The 20026-nt window shown below is 35.9% G+C and overlaps 1 protein-coding gene and 1 long non-coding RNA gene across 2 annotated transcripts in view; both read left to right on the top strand.

The window, feature by feature from the left end:
• The window catches only part of MAN1A1 (mannosidase alpha class 1A member 1), a 162137-nt gene that overhangs the window by 59519 nt on the left and 82592 nt on the right, over window positions 1-20026 (top strand). The gene's annotated exons all lie outside the window — the stretch shown is intronic.
• Window positions 1402-18801, top strand: LOC128315534 (uncharacterized). The gene is made up of 2 exons (XR_008298371.1): window positions 1402-5238; window positions 5269-18801. It is a non-coding gene; the product is annotated as an uncharacterized LOC128315534 (long non-coding RNA).

Raw genomic sequence — 20026 nt, forward strand, 5'->3', positions numbered from 1 at the left:
GATTGTTGATAATGTTCTATACTGTATTTTTTATGTAAACTAAGGTATTTACTTATCTTGTCTAGGAAAATTCATCTTCCTAAATCATCTCATAGAGGGGTTCTAAGTCACAATAATTTAACATTCCCATTTCATTGCTGAGGCTCAGCAGTATTTTGAGAACATCTTATAAATCACCATCAGAAGTATATAGCTCCACATTGATATAAACACAAGATTCTTAAATTTATATTGCAAAAACAGAAGAGGAAGTACCAATTGTTTGTGTTACATGCTTCAGGAAAATTACAATTAGAAACACTAAATAGTAATCAAGAATACCAATGGAATTCTAAACCCTACCAAAATTACAACAGGAATATGACATACCTGTTGATAAATAGTTTGATTACAGGGACATATTCAAAACTTTTAAAACACCCCAGCTCATTTAAAATATTTTGTAGTGCCATTAAAAACAGTCAAGCCATGGGGCGCCTGGGTGGCTCAGTCGGTTAAGTGGCTGACTTCAGCTCAGCTCGTGATCTCATGGTTCATGGGTTCCAGGCCATGTTGGGCTCTGTGCTGACAGCTCAGAGCCTGGAGCCTGCTTCAGATTCTGTGTCTCTCTCTCTCTCTGCCCCTCACCCACTTGCTCTCTGTCTCTGTCTCTCTCTTTCTCAAAAATAAATAAATATTGAAAAACTTAAAAAAAAAACAGTCAAGCCACAAGATTTTCAGTCTATATATGAAATGCAAATAATCACAAGAATTACAAACAGGCTAGAGGTAAGATGAATAGTAAATAGGAATGAGTAGTATTAAATATAAATAACATAGATAGTATTGCTCCATTATAAGCTCAAGGGAAACTAAAATCCTCATTGGAGATAGTAAATAGCAGTATCTAGAATATCATTACCCAAAATGTGTTCTACAGAGCACTAGTTTCTTTTTTAGACATGTCAGGATAAGTCTGTATCTGTATACATACTAAAAATAAGTTCAGAAAAAGCTACATCTTATATTCTGTCTTAGAAATTCACAATGTACAGAAAAAGAAACTAATTGAATTTTATTTATCCCTGTGTTTTCCATACTTAACTATAACCTCTCTCCTTTTTTCCTAGTGTAACATTTGCTGAGTTACAAATAATGTTTCCCAGAACAAATTTTAGGAAACCTCACTGTAGAGTAAGAGTAACCTAAGCAAAAATGATATTGAAAGTTGGAAAATGCAAAAAAAAAAAAAAGATATTACAAGAGAAGATGATACATGTGGGAAGTAGCATGCATAAATATATCACATATTATTTGTTTTACAGGAGCAACCAATGGCTTTCTTGAGCAGAAAGAGAATTTAACAGGATATAGTAATGCCACAGACTCATAGTGAGGGCTGAAAACAAGTTGGAAGTAAGTCTCAAGTTGCCACAGAGAATCTCTGTGGCTGGATAATCACTCTGGGACATCTTAGAATTAATAAACATGCCCTATTTTTTCTACCTTTGTTAAGACACAAAGGCCCAGGAGAATGACATCAGTTGGCATGTGGCCCCTTAGGGATCTTGGGGAATGAAAGAGAGGATATGACAGAAAAAAATCTTCCATAGGGTTTGAATTCAGTATCCCTAGAAGACTGAGTAAAGATCATTCCTGAAGAGGAAACTGAGGCCCTATTCAAAGAGTGGAAAGAGTAGATACTTTGAAGCCACCCCCCCGCAAAAAAAAAAAAAAAAAAAAGACACAACGTCACTATGATGAGTAAAGGTGTCACAGGAAATAGACAAACCACATAGAAACTGATAGATTTAATGATATGCTTGAAAAAACTTTTCCTGATTTGCAAAACTACTTTATTCTGTAAATTAAGAGAGAACATTTAGAACTACCAAGATCAGAGGAAACATTTTACTAGTATGTTTTATGTATGTGAACTAGAAAAACAAAAAAAACAACTCCTGGGTGCTAAAACCATTGAAGAACTAGCTGTCAATGAATGAAGGTCACAAAGACATCTGATCTAACACAGGGGAAACATACATAATGGATCCTTATATTAAATCAGTTTACTCCGCCAAGATACCCTTCATTTCAAAGGTGGCAAAAGTATTGTTACCCAAATTCACCAAAAGAAATCAACTGCTCCATACACCACTACAGAAGATTGCTGAAGGACTTCCTGAAAAGAGAAGTAGCTAATGCCACTAAGTTTAGGAATGTCAAGGGGAAAACCATATAGGAAACTGATAGGATTATGGAGTGGAGAAGAGAGAAATAAGATTGAGAATATGAGTTTAGTGGTAGAAAGATTCACTCTTTTCTCATAATAGGATTCAGACATTTGGGGTACTACGGTTCTAGCCATTAATTTTGTAGAGTTTGATTAGTGACTAATAATTATAAAAATGTTTAGAAATCCCTTGGAAACTCAGGATGCATTGATGGGGTTCCCTTTCAAACTCAATATCTGCCACCATCTACGAGAATAAAGTCGTCTTCCAGACCATCCACCCATCTCCTGCCTTATTCTGCAAAGAAATTAAAGTGACTTACAGTAAATGTGCCTAATACACACAGAGCTGTTGAAAACAGAGAATGAAGTCAGAATATTTTTTTAATTAATGTTTTTATTTCCATTCCAGTTAGTTAACATACAGTGTTATATTAGTTTCAGGTGTACAATGTAGTAATTCAACACTTCCATACATCACCCAGTGCTCATCATGATAAGTGCTGTTCTTAATTCCCATCATCTATTTCACCCATCCCCCACCCCTCCCCTCTGCTAACTATCACATTGTTCTCTATAATTAAGAGTTCTTTTTTGTATCTCTCTCTCTTACCGCTTTTTTATAAACACTAAAAATTGGATAATGTAAAATAACCCACATGTCACCTTATACATACTAAATTCTCCATAAAATGTAGAACTATCTGGTATAAACAGGAAAAAAAATCCAGCAGAAATACATTAATACCCATCTCCCCAAGTCCTGCCTAAATTGTAAAAATTGGGTTTAGATTTATATCCTCCTCTCTGGATAGTAATTCAATTATGGTCTCTAATAAAGTTGATTTGAATCCAGAAAGCAGAAATATCAATAGAGGGCATAATTGCAAAAACACACACACAAAAAGGATTGAAAAAAAGTCATAAAACTATAAGATCAAAATATATTAAGCCTATGCAATTAATAAATAACGGATGTGAGCAGTACAGTTTAAAAGGAGGCCTGAAATAATGGCATAATGAAATAGAAAAATTAAGTAATTGAATTCTTGAAGAATATTTATTATATGTTACAGACCATAAAATTTTTTTAGTAAGATATATGTGTAATGCCACAGTCAAACTGTAACACTGGGGGGCACCTGGGTGACTCGGTCGGTTAAGTGTCCAACTTCAGCTCAGGTCATGCTCTCATGATTTGAGAGTTCAAGTCCCATGTGGGTCTCCCTGCTGACAGCACAGAGCCTGCTTTGGATCCTCTGCCTTCCTCTCTATCCTTCCCCTGCTGGTTCTCTTTCTGTCTCAAAATCAATAAAGCTTTTAAAAAATATATAAGATTGAGCATAAATGATACACATATTTAAAATGGTGAAACCGCTTGAAAATTTTTAAATCTCTTAACTGGATCAGGGAATGAATCCATAATATTAAAATAGACTACTCAACAAACAACTAAAGTATAAGCATCCCCTTTAAATTCGGTGGAAAGTAACCAAGGTTGTTCTTAGAAAAACACCTCATTTTAAATGTCTATAGTATGAAAAAAATACTACATGGTTAACTAAGTCTATATTAATTAGCAGAAAAGAAAGGGAAATAGCAAAAGTAAGAATACTAAATACATTGTAAGATGAGAAAAGGGTTGGATTTCCAAAACTCCTTTTCATCAATATTCTGAGAAAAAGTTTTGGGGGAAGAACTTGGTAACAGAAAGACCCATGTTGGAGGAGGAGGAGTTAGGGAGGCTAACAGGGAAGTGTTGGATTGTTAGATGAGTTAGGGTGCCAGCAGGAGAGCTCTCTCGTGGGTGTGTGTTTGAGTAGAGCTGCACCCTGAAGTGGTGTGGGATTGGACGGCGATGCAGATAAAGCGGGGAGTCACAACATGAGAGAAGTCGTGTTATCTCTTCAGTGATGCTGGTCGCATTCCTGCCAGGCACCGCACACTGTTCCTTGCCTTGAGACATACCTGAGAATAAAAGCACCTCAAATCCCTGCCCTGTGGATTTTATCTTCTGGCGAGGAAACGTAGCTCTTCTAAACCAAAACAGTGACACTTGAACAGACCTGTAAGAAAAAAGGTTTGTGTTTTTGGTTTGTTAGTTTTGTTTTTGCAATGATAGGATAACAAGGCAGAAAACGGACTTAAGGATATCCACATGACCCGACCATAGCTCCAGCTTCTTAGCCTTTCTGTCAGTCTTGCACTTTCACACCATATAAGGATGTAACCATGCCACACAGCCCTTCCGGCAAACCTCCACTGGTCCTTGTGACTTTGTAAGTTGAGTCTTTTTGATTCTGCTTACAGAGCCTTTAATAATCTGGTCTCAGCTTATCTTTTCTTGTTCTGTTCATTGTGCCCCTCACACACCTTCCTCTGTAACTACAATGTGCTTTTTTTTTTCCTTCCTAAAATACTCCAAGCACATCTGTGCACTTTTTATATCCACACTTGCTATCCCCAGAATGGCTCTCCCACCTCCCCCAACCTAGATATGGCCCTTCAGTGAGGCCCTCCCTGACCCGACTGCTGGTTCCACTTCTACAAGGAGGAGTCCAAGACTCCCTTCCTGCATCCTCTGCACATGCTGTTACCGCTTGTTGTTCCTGGTCCTCTTACTCCTCCACCGTCCCTTTCCCCAGTAGAATCTGTGTAACTCAAAAATAAGGATTAAGTTTCTGCTGTTTTTATATCCCTTTGCTGAACACTGTGTGTCTAGCACTAGAAAATATTTAGTAAATGTTTCTGACTAAACCTTTATCAGGTCTTCTGTGACTTTTATTTTTTTAAAACCCAACAGAAAATTCTTCTAATTTTAAAGCAAAATCTGTGCATTGATAATGTAAATAAGCAAATGGCCTGGAAGATTGAGGCAGTGTGTTGAGACAGAAAGAATATATAACAAGGTGGCTGAAAATATGCACAATCTCTGATCCCCTGTGTAAGCCCCCACAGCTGTACCCCACTCCCCACCTCAACCCCTCCCACTGATCCTGGCAGAACAGCTCGCTTTTTTTTTTTAAGTCTGTTTTGTAATTGCTTGTTCTGTGAAGGAGAAAGTTTTGAAAACCAGTGAGCTAGAGACTACATCGAAATTTAATTAATTACTAAGTATCGTTGGTCATTTATGGTGGACCTTTAAAACAGAATAGACATTAGAACATTTTGTGAAATTGTAAACATGAAGAAATTATAAAAGGTAAATGGGAAAGGAATTGTGCAATGTATATTTGCTTTAGTTTGAGGAAATGATCCAGCTAAAACTTTCTTAGCCATTTAATGGTACACTTATGCTACTTTTCTGAAAAAGAACAATTTTAATCATGTTTACTAAAGGCTATTGATTGTTTCCTTATGTTATTTTGTACTGATGTATTTAACCTTATGCTTCTTAGTTTAGGTTGATATTTACATATACTTTAGGTATTAAATTTACTGTTTAGCATTTATTATTGAATTTTTTACAAAAGAAAGGAATATGATATAGTGAACATCAGTTTTCACTTAAAAAGTTTCAATGTGACATTAGAGTATAGTAATTTCGCTTATTTGTTAATTAGATTTCCATGGTTAATGAGTTATAATCATCTCTCATTGAGTATTTTATTATGATTGGAACTTTAATATGTACTTTAAAAGAGCTAGGAGTGGGGCGTCTGGGTGGCTCAGTTAAGCATCCGACTTTGGCTCAGGTCATGATCTCACAGTCTGTGAGTTAGACCCCTGCGTCAGGCTCTATGCTGTCAGAGCCTGGAGCTCTGGAGCCTGCTTGGGATTCGTATCTCCCTCTCTCTCTGCCCCTCCCCCATTCACGCTCTGTCTCTCTCTGTCTTGCAAAAAATGAATAAACGTTAAAAAAAAATTATAAAACAGCTAGGAGTATATGGAATTGATTATAAATAATATACATTTTAGTTAAATGAAGTGACTACATTTTTTTGTCCTAGAGTGAATTGCTGAAATCATATATACTCCTTAACTCAGGTTTGCTATATGTGTTTATCTCTGTATAAAAATCTATCCTATGTTTATAGTGGTTTGCAAAAGCACAGAAATCTTATCAGTAAGAACTTTCTCTCTACAATTCCTGAAAGTAGTTCTACAGTTTGCTAATAATTCCAGCTCTAAAACTTATTCATACTAATGTATAAGTGGCAGAAGCTGGTCTGATTTCTCTGATTGTAAACCAAACAAGAAAGGTTGGCACCCAAAGAAAAGGGAAAGTCAGAAAATTAACTTGTTTCTTTTTTGTGTTTTAAGTAAACTCTACCCCCAAGGAGGGGCTCAAACTCACGACCTCAAGATCGAGGTGCACTCCCTACCATCTGAGCCAGTCAGGCACCCCTAACTTATTTCTTAATGAAATATCTGTATCCTTTTTAGTTTAGGTCAGTACTTTGCACACAGTAAGAAAACTGCAAATTCACATCAGTGAGTGTAGACCCAGGCTCTGATGTAGTGACAGCCTCAAAATCTCAGTGATTTGAGACAGTATGCTCTGTATGTTCCACATGTTCTTCCCATGCTATATGCTGTGCCCATGACTCTGTGTCTCATCATCCACCCCCCCCCCCCACCCCAGAGCCCAGACTGATGGAGCAGCTGCCATCTAATCATTTCCATTTGCCAAGATGGGAGTCAGGAAGTTGTGTCTCATCATCCACCCTCCAGAGCCCAGACTGATGGAGCAACTGTCATCTAATCATTTCCATTTGCCAAGATAGGAGTCAGGAAGTTGGAGAGTGGAGTTGGCAAAAGAGAATCTAGAAAATGCACACTGGCTTGTAATGCATCTATTGGAAAGACACCTGTTATTTCAGCCCACATCTCATTGGCCAGAGCAAGTCACATGGCCACTGTAACTTAAAAGGTTGGGGGAGGGGATGCATAGTATCACTGTATCCCCAGGAGGAAATTTTAGTGAACAGTGTTAATGACTGCCACAGTGGCCACTGACTTGAGTTAAAATGTATAGCCTTCCTGACCACCAGGAGTAGCAGAAGACAGGGATTTGCGAGAAGAGAGGAACTTTTCCAAGGATCCCCAAACCATAATCCATCTGTACTGCTAGGAAGAAACTTCCCCCCTGTGGCATCAAGGTAGTAAGTGGAGGGTTGTGCCTTGGGATAGGAATTCTCATCTTCAGGAACTTTTCAAGTAAAAGGCTACCTGTTAGCATTAGTCTACAAAGATCTGTTTCTCCAAGAAGTATCTTCTATTGTAGACCTCTCGCCTAACTTTCCAGATTTTAAAAATAAAGTTGACAAACAGACATAAAGTACTCTATCGAAAAGGAATGTCTGTCACCACTATTGTCGTTGTCTGATGTGAGAGTGAATCGTTGCTTTTTGTCAGCACCCTATTGTGTTGACCAGACATCGAGGACCTGGTGCTCTTCCTTCAACCGCTTTCTCTTTGACTTAAGTGTTCCCAGGCCAGTCGTTTCTGGTTTTACAGAAGTCTAATAAAAGAAATGAGGTAATATATTGATATTTATGTTGAATCATTTCACAATTCACAATGTCTGTTAAAACCAGTATTCCAAGTCATTTTTACTGTATGAATCACATCAACCCGGATTTCTAGTACCAGGGTGTGTGTGTGTATGTGCGTGTGTGTGTGTGTTTAAACAAAAGTTGTATTTTTCCAGGATATCCTTTGTATTCTTTCCTCTTTGAAATTGTGGTGTCCTTTAGAAGGGTACCAAGAGGTAGCTGTAGCAAAGAATTTAAAATTTAGTAGGGCTAGTAGAAAATTCCTCAGAATAGTAGTAATTTGCCATCTGGCAAGTTCACTTATTTACTGAATCAGCAGATGCACATGGAATACCTGCTTTGAGGCACTGCACTTGGTGCTGCAGAAACAACAAACAAGGGAACGACAGTCTCTGTTGACAAATATTAATCATTTAGATTTCACAACAACCCTATAAAATAAGAATAGGTATTGTTTTTATTCTCATTTTATGAAGGAAGAAACAGAGCATAGGTTGTTAAGTAACTTGCTCAAAAGCATGCAAAGTGGCAGAGCTGGGCTTCAAACTCAGACATTCTGGCTACAAGATACCAAGTAACAGCAAGACATTAGGGATCTCAAACATACAAGATAGATGTAGTAGGCTATAGCCTGAACAGATGAGTCATCAACAGCTAAATGACCGTAGAAGGAATAGAAGGGGAAGGGGTTGCCCATAGCATATAATAGGTTGAGAAAAGGAGGCCTTAACATTTAAGCATTAGTGAGAAGAAGGACTAGAGAAGGAGACTGAGATGCGGTGGGCCCAGAAGTAGGAGGAAAACCAGTAGAATGTGATTAGCCAAGACAAAATAGTATTTTGAAAAAATAAGTCTTCAGCTGTGTCAAAGGCTGCTGCTAGGGCAAATTGTTACAAGGACTGAAAAGTATCTTTGTTACATAGCAATACAGAGGTCATAGGTGACTTTACTGAGAGTATTTTGATAGAGTAATAGCGTAGAATCGAAATTATCTTTCATTTAAGAGGAGACAGTCTTTAAGAAGGTGGAGGAAGATAGGATTCAGAGGACAGATGACCTTAGGAAGGGATCCTTCCTCCATTGCAGACTGAGAGTAGAGGAGAAAACATGTCAGTGACTCTGTAGATTTGATGGGCCATCTGATGGCCCCTGTTAACTATACGAAGAAGTAGAAGACAAGGACATCTGCCTAGACTTGAAGAGAGAACATATGTTGAGTGTATATAATATAGAATTGTCATTCTAGAGACAGTTGACTAGAAACATGGTAGAGTGTCTAGGTTGGTGACCATGAATTCACGATGGCATCAGTCTTCCTAGGTTCCCAGGTATATATATTGCTCAGTAGCTCATATACAAGGAGGAGAAGGTAGGTGGTTGGTTTTAGTTGGGTTTTACCAGGCAGAAGTGACAGAGAAAAAGAAATGCATGGGTTCTGTGCTATTGGCAAAAATATTATTGAAATTACAGACTACACTGTCCAAAACGAGTATAAGGCAGTATGAAAAAAAGCAGGTGAGTGATGGTTAGAAAATGGACTGGTTGAATTGCCCAAAGTTTAGTTACAGTAGAACAGGAGTAGCAGTAATTTACAGGTGACTGAAAGGTCTGAAAGTAAAGGCTATATAGTGGGATGGGTGAATAAGGGATTTTAAAAATGAAGGGGTTTTGAGTGATGTCATAATCTAGGATAATATCACAAGACTAAGTGGTTAAGGTGGGATTTGCCAGAGTCTATCTGCATGCCTGACTATGCAATACATTTTGACTGAAAAAGTATAATGTAAAAATCGGTCTTTAAAAAAAACTGCCAAGCATCAGTGAATTTTTTAAATTTGATAAAGTATAAACACTGTTTACATGGTATTCATAAATGTGTATGAAAATATGCACTGAACAAAGGTCACTGTTTAAACAAAAAACGAGGGAAGTATTCACACAGTCTGAAATTTAAATATAAGATTGTTGGACAAATATTCATGACTCTAGAGCCTTAAGAAATTAGTACAGATGATTAGAGTTGGCAGTAGATATGTAAACAACACATATTAGCTAATTACTTGGGTTTAATGCATCTGTATACCTATGCAGAGCTGTTTCTTTTAAGCTACAACTAGATGAAATTTTACCTGTGATAAATACAGTAAATTTGATTGTGTGATGTGAATTTGTTTTGGGTTTTCTTTAAAAATTACACCTTACCTAGTATATGAAACTATTTTATTTACAAAAATTTGCTTTGGCAAAAATTTTGTGGTTTGGGATTTAGGTATTATCCTAGTCCATTTGGGATGCTGCAACAGAATACCATAGACACATAGCTTACAAACAACAAACATTTATTTCTCCAAGTTCTGGAGACTCAGAAGTCCAAGGTCAAGGTCCTGGAAGATTTACTGTCTGGTGAGAACCAATTTTCAGGTTCACGGGTAGCTATCTTTTCCATGTGTCCTCACATGGCAAAAGGGATGAAGGAGCTTTTGGGGGCCTCTTTTAGAAGGTCACTAATTCCATTCATGGGGACTCTATCCTCAAGACCTAATCACCTCCCAAGTCCCTACTTCTAAACACCATCACATTGGGTATTAGGACTTCACAAATGAATTTTGGGAGGACACAAACATTCAGTTTGTAGCAGGTGCCTTTTCAATAACTCCTCTGAAGATTTCATTTATAAAGCTTTCTTGTGTTACCTTTTTATGATATAGGTTTATAGATTATGTATTTTTTTCAGTTTTTTCTTTAAGAAATTTTTGAAAATAGTTCATTGGCAAGTCTTAGGGTTAGCCATTGTAGTAACTGAATCCGTTTCTACTACATTACAAATTGTTTCTAAGAGAGATCTGCTATATCTGAATATGCTACCATTAATTATATGCTCGGAAGCAAACAGTTCATCTTATAACTTAACTGAAAATTCTTTTACAATGATGATAAAATAAATGTAAGTCTTGAGGGTAATGTTTATTTTTAACTTAATAATTGATCTTTATTTTAATTTGAGTTTTCCAATTCCTCTAAAGCAGTACAAATAGCGATTGATTCCAGGGTCCTGCAAAATGAGGAAGTCGAAGAGTTTTAATGGTATAGGCATAGAATACAAGAATTTTTTTCATAGCACATTATTCTAAGCACTTTTGTTCTATTTTATTCTTGCCATTAGGTAGAAGTTTAGAGTTAGACCAGATAAGCAGAATAGATTGTCACATTTAAGTTCCATGTGGTTGATGCATTTACTTGTTTAATCTTGTTTTAATAGATTATTTTAAGTTCTTGATATAATAATAGACACTGTTTTTCTAATTTATAAATCACTGTTAATTTTTGTGTTTCAATTCTTATGGCTAACATAGTATATAATTATTAAATAGGGGCTTCTTACTTTAGTCTTCTCTCACAGACTTCCTCTGGTCAGGTAGAAAGTACACTTACTACTCAATTTAGACTTAACCACTAATTTTGGAAAACGACTATAGCATTTATGTTGAGCTTCCGCTGTCCAATCTTTATGACTATCTAATGCTTTATGACTGGGGTTAGAATAATACTAACTCATTTAACTCTGAAGATTTAGTTGTAGAGGACCTTAAAGCTCTATCATCTTGTCAGGCATGCAACTGTCAACACGTTTAACCACTTATGATTCACACCTTTATTCAGCAAATATTATGGGCCATCTGTGATTACTTTGAGCATCTATTATGTGCCAGTCTATGTTCTTATCTCTGGAAGATTCAGCAAGGAGCAAATTTGACAAACTCCCAGTTTCAGGAAATGTACATGCAATGAAATAGTATGATAAATAAGTTCACAGGATAATTTCAGACAGCAATAAGTGCTGTGAAGAAAATACAAGACAATCGTGTGATAAAATGTGATAGAGGAGTAGGAAGATGAGGTCTACTTTGGGTCAAATTGGAGCCAGGACCAAAATGACACCACTGAAGATTTGGAGAAAAGAACATTCCAGAGGAACTTGGGAGTTGAGTTTATGACAGATTTTTCTCTTAACTTTGGAACTAAGATGAAGAGGAGGAGGATGGTGGTGGTGATGATAATGGTGGTATTAAGATGATTTTTTGAGGGTTTCTTGGGTGTCATAGTCAACACTGGAGAAATTGCGTAATCTCCATGTTGCAGATACACTGAAGCCTGTGCACCTGATTCCTGATTCACACAGGAGGTGTTAGGGCTGCCCACACAGTATTCCCAAAGCCAGAGCTACCAGGGTTAGTACCACAATCTTTTTTCTTCTTTGCTTGCTCATCTTTCCAACTTCTCAACTTCATATAATGAGCTAGCAGCAATCTTCCATAACCTGTGAAATCTTACACTTCCTGAACAGCAAAAAATAATTGAGGTATGAAAACTAAATTGTGTGATACATGCATAACACTTGTGACATTATAACAGATTTGTACTCAAGTTGTATTTGAAATTATTTATTCACTGCATTCATGTCATTTTCCAAAACAGAGACAAAGTTCTTGAATTTCTTTTCAGATAATTTTTTAGTTGCATTCTTATTTTCCTTCTCCATTTTTTTATTCTTCATTCCCTCACCTTCTTCATCAGTAGAATAAAATGCTTCTCATTGTCCAGTGAATACATGTAGCAAAAACCTTGCAATGTGTCTAACACATCTATGTGATTTTAGCATCAATCTTTCTTTTTATCTGTATCAGATACAGTTCAAAATGTTAATAAAATCTCTGTACATTTAAGTGTGACACTGTAATGATTAAGGTATATATTCAACTTTTTTATAAGTAAGGCACATATTGAAGATGGCAGCAATTGAGAGCACGGAATGATGTAAGTGTACATAATTTAGAAAAGAATAGTATTTTCAATTTTGAATCATATTTTCTGATAAAGAAATATGAAGGAAAAAAGTAGTACCTTATCATTTCAAATGACACTAAAATATTTTGGCTTTATTAACAGACATAAATTGTGAAGGTTTACCAATACAATTGGAATGCTTTTATATAATTAGAGAATTCCAAAAAGGATTTAGAAATAGCTCATAAATCTACCATATGTCAACAGCACTTTAATAAATTCCTCCTGACTATGAATAAAAATTTGAAATCCTGTTGCCTATTTGCTTTTTCTATCATATTCACTCAACAAAGAGAGGTTGGAAAACTCAGATTTATCGTCATACGTCATAAAAGTCACTGCAAAAAATGATTAAAAATATACTTATTAAAGATTTGCAGTGAGGCAGCATTTAATAGAATGTTTTCCTTTAATTATGCTAACTGTTGTCAAAAGACAAGACTCAAAACTGGGACGCCTAATGTTTAACTAAGATTACATCCAGTGACCTGGAATTCTGCCAGGAGTTTTTTCCTAGGGGTCCATACATTGTGGAATTCCAAGGTACCACCCCAAATAATAGAGTTTGATTAGTCTGTAGATAAATGAGCAGTTCTCACACTTCCAAGTAGTGCCAGTCTCATCTCACCAGTGCCTGTTGTTGCATTTTCCATGAGTTTTACTTCAGTGCTTTTCCTCCATGTTCAGACAGATGCAGAATAATAATTTACACATACTCAAAGTAAAATACCAACACTTCAACTCCTCTGCCCCCTCCCCTTTTTGCCATCAAACTAGCAAAGACTAAAAACTATGTTAATACCCATTTGGGTGAGAGTAGGGCAAAAGTTCACTCAGGCATTGCTGAAGGGAATGTAATTTGATGTGATTGCTCTGAAAAGCTATTAAGTATATGCATATAAGAAGATCCTTAATAAAGATATTTACTTAGCTTCTGTTATTCTACGTTGGGGAATCTATCCAAAGAAAATAATCCAAAATGTAATCATATTATGCCTAAAGCAGCTAATGGATATATTTTATGTACTCATTATTAGGAGGAGACATCTCAAATATCCAACAATAAGAGAATGATGGAACAGATCATGAAATTCCCATACAGTGGTTTACTGTGCGACCATTAAAATTTATTCTTGTTCATTTATTTAATGGCATGGATAATTATTGATATAATAAAACAAGATACAAAATTTCCTGTATAATTTCAGCTATGGAAAATAGAATAATTACATAAGAAACTTCTTAAATATAAATAATATTTCCCTCTACCTTTTTGGGGTTTTTTTTTTTTTGGTACTTATCAAAGTTTCAGTGGTGAGCTAGTTAGTAATAATCTTATGATCAGAAAAATATTAAAGGAAAATTACAATAGACTTGGGGAAAAATGATTACCAAGCTTTTGTCCCTAGACTTACTCAGGATTCAGTTGTTCTAGCCTCTCTTCAGATTTAAAATTTCTTTGACTTTTCTTACAAGAATCCAGCCTGTAGAGTCTTGAAAGTCACCTTTTTCCCTTTCTGACATCTGTTTCATAAAGAGAATGACTTTACTCAGTGATAATTGAATTTCCCTCTTTATAGTCAATTTATAGATTTCCATTTCAGATGGTGGTTTATTTAAAACACCATCTTTTCGATGTTAATATTATCCTCAGTTCACATGGAAATAGAGGTGACACAAAGCTTAAGTAAACAGATTGGTCATAAACTCTTGCATCGTCTCAGATCAACTCCTTAGTCTTTGTATTACCAAAAGCAGTTTAAAAAGACAAGGGCTAATTATAGTAATGAGATTTTTTTTGTTACGCACATATACAAAACAACTTAATGTAGGATACAAAATTATTGAGTATTTCATATCTAAAAACATGTGAATGGGAAATCTCTCTGCATTTTCCATCGTCAACCACTTGAAAGGCAAAAGAGTAGAATTATTTTTGTTAAATGTATAGATTCATTAATAAAGTTTATGTTCATTGCTAACATAGAAAGAAATCTGGGAACACTGAGGCACTGGGTACAATCTGTGTCTTTGTTTTTCTCTACAAGATCTAATTGAAAGAAGGTATTAGAGAGGACATAGCAGAGAGCCTTTCTCCAGTTGTTACAGCAGTAAATATCCCTTAAGAAACTTCAAAAGCAATGCATGCTTGTTTGAGGAAGAAGAAAGCAAAAGGCTGTTCAGTAATAAGCCAGGGAAAAAAGAAAACCTTGTCTGAGAGAAAAAGGACGTGACTATAAAGAGGGAAGCATATAATCTACCAGACACTCTGAGGCTTCTCAAATCAAAATCTAGATTCACTTTATGATGCAAACCCAAGGTAACTAGAAACTGTATTTTTAAAACTTGTACTATTTTGCTTCATCTTTTTTTTAATCCAGAACAATTATGACTATATGACTGTGATACAAATTGATAGAGCTTAGTTATGGGTGTTCAGGTACTGGAAATTTCTATATTTATGAAATATAATTTTTAAAAATGTTTGAGGGCATATCTACAGATGCAATAAAAAGCCAACAATGTCTTTTTTCACTTCATTTTCTCCTCGCCTGAAAACTCTGCCTTGCCTTCCAGCTATGAGATATTTACTTGTCTGAGATCCTGTAATGGAAATAGATTTTTGTGTAGTGATCCTGAGCCTCTCATGACTTAAAATTGTATTTCTGAGGGAAATCGCCAGATTTTGAGCCTATAGATAAACAATTTGTAAATGGGCTACTTGACATATTCATTGTATTGGAGTTGTCCACCTAATAAACTTAAGAAGTAGCTCTTAGGGAGTGGAAAGAAGATTGTTTTTAGAATCTGGGATCCTGTTTCGATGTTGACTTTACCTTGAGCAAGCCCTTTCATCACCTTCAAATTTTTTCATTGATTTATGGAATAAATGTCTTCAAAGTATCGTCTAAATCCAGTGTTCTAGAACAACGATACACTGATTTTCAAGTTTACAGAATGTTGTAAACTGGAGGAGGGGTGCGGTGGGAGAAATTTTCTTCCTATAACTCAGATCTTCCTAACTCATTTTCGGGTGTAAACACACTGACTGCTTCTGGTGTAATGTGGATTTATGCTTCTTGCTGTACAATGCTTAGGCAGTGCAGATATGTAAATCCCTGGCATTGAAAAAGAAGTAGGAAAGTTGGTCATCTTTACGCCCTGGAAAAATCTTGTGTTCCATGGAAGAGAAATGTTAAGAAGCAGAGAGAAGAACTGCAAAGAAAACAAACTGCTATGGACACAGAGAGGATTAGGACCATGCACTGATTCTTTTCTTATGGAATAAGTTACAGTCTTAACTCCTTCCTTATCCAAAACTTGAATGCAAATTTTCCATTTTAAATAGATCTCCCATTTTAATGATAAACTCAGGGGAAATTCTGGCAGCTGCAGAGGATGCCGGCAAATTATTATCACCATGTAGGAAATTAGAGAATATTTTTTCCAGGAGCCCTTCCTGGTGAATCTAGCATAGAACAAGCTTGAATCAACCAAATCCTGCATAGTATGATTCCATTTTTATGAAATGTCCTAAATAAGCAAATCTGTAGAGACAGAAAGAAAGTAGATTAGAGGTTGGGGGGAAATGGGGAGTGACTGCTAATGGATTTGGTGTTTCTTTATTAGATGTGATAAAAATGTTCTAAAATTTATTGTGGTGAATCAATTTAGTGTGACTATACTAAAACCACTGAAACGTACACTTATGTGGGTGAATTATATGATAAAAGTGTTAAAAGGAAAAACATTGTAGTTCTGAGTTTTAATTGGAAATATTAGTATTAATTTATGAGATATTTTATCTTAAAATATTAATATTCATTAATGTGGGTATATGTGTATTTGGATAACACATACACACACACACACATTTTTAGGCCTGAAGGAGTCTAAAAACAATGATGACTTCAGTGGTCGCGAGCATCTCCAGCACCCAGATTCAGTTTTGAATTCCTGTTTCTTACTAATCAGGGCTTCCTGCAGAAATGGCTGAAATACAAAATGTACAAGACTAGTCTGAAACATCTCATTAAACCGGATAACAAAGACTACTGATGTAATGTAATGTCAGAAGAACTTAAGAGCCAACTTAAAAAGGCTTCCCCTGACTGACAAATAGGAGAATTTTGTTTTAGTAAAACTAAGAAATGTCACATTGAAACCCATTAGGTATGTTTAAATAGATGAGTTCATAATGATATTAAAAAACAAAAAGAATTGATCACCTGCAAAGCAGTGATGAAGCAATTTAGACCTTGAAAATCGATAGAGAGAAAGAAAGCATTTATCTTGCCCTCTCTATATGAACTGTATCACTGGTAACCAAGTAGTAGATAAGCCAAGTGTCTCTTAATAAAATTATTTCTGTTAATAAATGAATGTAAAATGATCAAAGTAGAAAATCACCCATTTTTACAAACCCTGAGGAATTAATGAATCTAGGCCATGATCATCAACAGCTGCTAATTTCTCAAAAGGAGAGCAAACTACGCATGTGCCTCCTGATAAAAGAACATATCACCTTGATTCTTGCCAAAGGGATCAAGTCTCTGAATCCAGCTTCCAATCTGTCAAAAATACAGAGGAAAAAATGTGTTGAACTACACTACACATGCATGTGCATAATGTGGCTGCTGTTGTTCAAATAATTCAAATTTGCCCTGGTAAATTATAAGGAAAAGAAAGGGGAAAAGGGAGAATTGTGGTTTAAAACAGGCATAAAAGTGGTAGTATTTTGTTTTTTTGTTTTTTAATGTTTATTTTATTTTTGAGAGAGAGAGAGAGAGCATAAGTGGGGGAGGAGCATAGAGAGAGAGAGAGGGAGACACAGGATCTGAAGCAGGCTCCAGGCTCTGAGCTGTCAGCACAGAGCCAGACATGGGGCTTGAACCAATGAACCATGAGATCATGACCTGAGCCAGAGACAGAGGTTTAACCGACTGAACCACCCAGGCGCCCCAAAAGTTGTAGTTTGTTTTTTAAGTCTAAGGGTGAACAGTTGGTTGATTAATAGAAGGGAATAAGTGCCAGGATATGGTTAGTTGGAGAGAAGGAAGGAGCTGTCTCAGCTGGGACACACAGGGGCCTCTGATGGGGCTGGCAAAACTGGTTTCTTGACCTGGATGGTAATTACTAGGATATGTGCCTTATGATACTACACTAGGCAGTACATGTTGTATATGTGTGTGTTGGGGAAGGGGGTGTCTGTATCTCTGTGCATCTTTAGAATTTAAGTTTTAAAATAAATTAACAGCAAAAAAATTTCCCAGAAGGGAATTCAAGCTTGGGTGGAATCAATTTTGGATCTTGGGATCTATTTTGGATCTTGGGATCTTCTCTCTAAAGGAATGTTTAATGTATTTGAGTTAACTTGATACATACAAATTACAGATTATATATCAGATATAAAGCAAGCATAATTCAAATATACAGTATATATATAAATATTCTACATGTCTTAAAATGCTGGCTGAAGAGGTATTTTGGTAAATGGCATTCATCTTTTTACTTTATAAAATAGATCATCCAAATAACTTGAAACAGTTTACCACCTAGGTGTGGTAGTAAATTCTCAAGTTATAAACAGCTGTATACTTAATAGCATATATGGTGATTAACATTTATTATATGGAGAACAATAAGCAATCCTTTCATTAATTCAGTCTTGTCTTACAACACATGTTGAATTTTGTTCAGAGTTAACTCTGAAACTTGGTTTCAGTAGCATGGAGTAATGGTCAATCCTAGACTCGAGCATCAGACTTGGGCATTCAAATCACAGATCTACCTTTTCATAGCTGTGTGTGAACATAATGAGGGATGTTAACCTTTCCCACCCTCTGAAGCTTCTTTAAAGGCTTAAGCGACTTAGATGTAGACACGCAGAAAAGTCACGGGAGTATACCGAATGCTATATAAGCATCAGCTATTATTATTATTACTTGGCCAAAATCATTTATGCAGTTCAGTCTTTGGGAAGTTATATGGCTGAAAACCTACTTAAATATCCTCATTCCTGGCATCCCTGAACTTGGGCATTCCCACTAAATGATTGTGTTTTCACAGAGGTTGTCATCCTAGTGTGGACAGTAATAAAAGAAAGAAGGCAAGAAATGAAAGAAGGAAAGAAATGAAAGAAAGAAACTCATGGGGAGAAAAGGATTTGCCTCAAAATATTTGATTTGTGGTCCACGTTACTGAAATGCATGTGGTCTGTCATTATAATTAGTTGTGTGATTACTTTATTTAAATACATTTGCATTCCTTACTGTAAAGTCTTTATTATGAATTTTTTAAATGTAGAAATTTATTCAACCAGCACAAAACCAATATGTTGATCCCTGCCCCCCCTCCCCCACAGTTTTGGATTCTAATCAGTCATTGATAAATGAAGTTTAGCCAATAAGAGTTTGGAAAGGCCTCAGGAAACTTTTTTAAATGTTTATGTATTTAGATTTTCCAAATTTCCTGAGGGATCTAGACCTCAAGAAATATTTACATATATTCGCTAGTTTCCATTTCTTTCCTGCTGATTTCCTTGTTAAGAACTTTAATGAAAAGAAGCCCAAAATATCTCTTAAGAAAGTTGTACATAAATCTTCTTCCTACTATTAATATGAGACATGCCTAATTTTACAAATGTTTCTCAATTACATTATTCCTGGTCTATAAATATTGGCATAGCTCTCACTGTTGAAAATAATTGTTGTTGTTATTAACTTTGTATTATCAGTCCTATGCTGAAACAGGGTTATTTTACCTGTCAATTACCACAATTAGATACAAGAGCTACTTTACATACAAATGTCCCTTCTAAACTTAATACTATTGTGTGCTGATTTGCTACAGAGTCTGTGTGAAGGGAGAAAAAACTAATAAATGCTGTGTTGCCAACCAGTAATTAGATTCTCAATGTGGTATAAAGTACTCACAGGAGGTTTGTTCTCAGCCTCATAAATTTGACCGTATCTTTCCATTCTAATGCTATTAAGTGACTTAGAGACATGACTAACAGTAAAATAAGCCCCTAAACCACAGTGGCAAGCACATAAGACTGAAATTATGCAGTGATGACTGCTATTCATTTAGGAATTGGCTGTCCCATTTGCTCTTATATATCAGGCGAACAGCAAATGGAGAGTTGGCTATTAAACGGTGAATTCAGGGTCATGTGGCTTAATACCTCTTGTGCAATTTGCTAAACTTAAAGATTATTAAAGATTTTTGCTTGGTTCACCGCAGAAACCATGTAATACTCATGGTGTTATATAAATATTTGGATGAAAGTATTGTTTCCAATCAATTCATTTCTCATTCTTATCGAATTATCTGAGTCCACTCACATTCAGTGCTTCTCAAACTAGTGTATATCCAAAACCCAGCAAAGGCTTATTAAACACCGATTTATGGGCCCCCCTCAGAGTTTCTGATTCTGTAGATGTGGATGGGAGTCTGATAATTCCCACTT

Source organism: Acinonyx jubatus, chromosome B2 (genome assembly GCF_027475565.1).
Source record: "Acinonyx jubatus isolate Ajub_Pintada_27869175 chromosome B2, VMU_Ajub_asm_v1.0, whole genome shotgun sequence".
In the NCBI taxonomy this organism is placed as follows: domain Eukaryota; kingdom Metazoa; phylum Chordata; class Mammalia; order Carnivora; family Felidae; genus Acinonyx; species Acinonyx jubatus.